The 2,188-nt window shown below is 41.2% G+C and overlaps 1 non-coding gene across 1 annotated transcript; it reads left to right on the top strand.

Moving 5' to 3' along the window:
- Positions 1 to 1,404: 1,404 nt before the first annotated feature.
- LOC112508280 lies at positions 1,405 to 1,511 on the top strand. Its single transcript, XR_003068662.1, has one exon. It is a non-coding gene; the product is annotated as a small nucleolar RNA R71 (small nucleolar RNA).
- Positions 1,512 to 2,188: the final 677 nt, after the last annotated feature.

The raw sequence follows: 2,188 nt of genomic DNA, 5'->3' as shown, positions 1-2,188 counted from the left end.
GCATGACCCACTTCTTTCCCTCCAATAGAGCACGGGATGGTGAAACTTCCCGGGTCTTTTAGCTTTGGGGGAATTTTGCAAGTAAGAAGGGCACTACATTCCTTTGTCAAAGACACGGTCTCAAATTCACTAAGTCTTCTCTTTTTATTTAGGATGTCTTTCAAAAATTTAACATAGCTAGGCATTTGCTCGAGAGCTTCTACCAAAGGTATGTTAATATGGAGTTGCATGAAAATGTCCAAGAACTTTTTAAACTGAACATCCACATTTTTGGCTTTCATCCTACCTGGAAAAGGTAAATCTCTTAGATCTAAATCTGTTGGACCGGTCTTATTCTGCTGGGGTGTGGGCAGTTTTTGCTCACAGTGAGCAGTGTCAGTTGGAGACTGGTTGGTGCTGGAACTGGGCAAAGCTGCTGTTTCTGGAACAGAAACTGGAATTTGAGTTTCTTCAGCTGTAGGAAACAGAATTGAGAATTTCGATGTGTCAAAAGAATGTGAAATATTTTCTTGACAAATCGGCTTCAAGGGTGTTTCCTTATTAGAGTCTCCTAAGTCCTTGTCACTTCTTAAAGTCACGGCCTTAACATGTTCCTTAGGTGTTTCCGTGTCACTAGGAAAAGTTCCTTGAGGTCTATTCTTGAGATCCGTGGCAAATTGGCCAAGTTGGGTCTCAAAACTCCTCAAGGTGGCATTGGTTTGGTTTATAAAACCTTTAAGTAAAGATTCGAGTGAACCATTACCCTCCAATGCATTTTGTTGCCTAGGTGCATGTGGTTGTGAAGATTGTCCACTTTGATACATGTGATGATTACCTTGCATGTGATTGTTACCTTGCATGTAATGACCGCCTTGATTAAATCCCGGGGGATTTGAAGATCGGTTTTGGACTTGAGTTGCCCCAGGGAGTTGAACTCCTTGATTTCCGGCCCATGAAAAATTCGGATAGTTTCTCCAATTTGAATTGTACGTTGGAGAAAATGGGCTATTTCTTGTATGGTTTCCAACATAATTTACCGAAACGGGGTTTCCGGGGCAAAACTCATAAGAATGACTTTCACCACAGAAAACACAAGACTCAGTCATGGAAGAATTAGACATTATGGATTGGACTTGATTCTTTTCGCCATTCAAGTTTAAATTATTTTTAACCAAATTAGTTAGAGCAACAATTTGGGCATTCAAAGAAGAAATGGCATCAAGCTCATGAATGCCCGAGGCAGATTTAGAAATGACAGCACGAGGGTTAGACCATTCAGTATTATTATTAGAAATTTGTTCCAAAATGTCATACCCCTCGTTGTAGGTTTTAGCTGTGAAAGCACCACCGGCCGTTGCATCAAGAATAATCTTAGCGGCACCAGAAAGTCCATTATAAAACGTTTCCAATTGAATACAATGAGGGATTCCGTGGTGAGGACACTTCCTAAGAAGGTCCTTGAATCTCTCCCATGCATCCGATACCGCTTCATCTTCTTCTTGGCGAAACGCCATAATCTCATTTCTAATCTTTACATTCCTCGTCGGAGGAAAGTATTTTTTTAGAAATTTTTCCGCCAAATCATTCCAAATAAGGATCGAGTTTGGTGGTTGGGAATTTAGCCATGCTCTAGCTCTATCCTTCTATGTATAAAGGAAAAGCGTTTGAGCGTAAGGCCTCTTGAGTAACTCCGGGAATTTTAAAATGATCCATCATTTCTATAAAAGATTTCAAATGAGAGTGCAGATCTTCCGAAGATAATCCCCCAAATTGACCCATAGCGGAAATCATTTGAAACATAACCGGCTTAGGTTCAAAAGATGTTGCTGTCATTTCGGGCCTACCAATTCCCGAGGCCAATTGACCAAATTCGGGAGTTGCRTAGTCCCGTATGCCTCTATTTTTGTCATCGGCAATATTAACCGTGGCTTCCCGAGGAGGTGGATTATCCCCATGGTACGGTTGGGATTTTTCCGATTGTTTCTACCTCTTCTTCGTCTCCTAATTGTTCTTTCTAACTCAAGATCAAGAGGTAAAAGATCATCGTGTTGTATCCGTGGCATACAACACAGGAACAGTGAATGAAACAACTGACCAAGGCTCAAATAAAAATCAATATCTCAGGATAAAAATCGTGCCAGTCCCCAGCAGCGGTGCCAAAAACTTGATGTGTTGGGATCGTAAGTGTGCACACAGTGGGCATAAAATC

This window comes from Cynara cardunculus (assembly GCF_001531365.2).
Source record: "Cynara cardunculus var. scolymus isolate 2C chromosome LG 2, CcrdV1, whole genome shotgun sequence".
Classification (NCBI taxonomy): domain Eukaryota; kingdom Viridiplantae; phylum Streptophyta; class Magnoliopsida; order Asterales; family Asteraceae; genus Cynara; species Cynara cardunculus.
The sequence above is the reverse complement of the archived record's forward strand: the minus strand, read 5'-3'. Positions and strand labels throughout refer to the sequence as shown.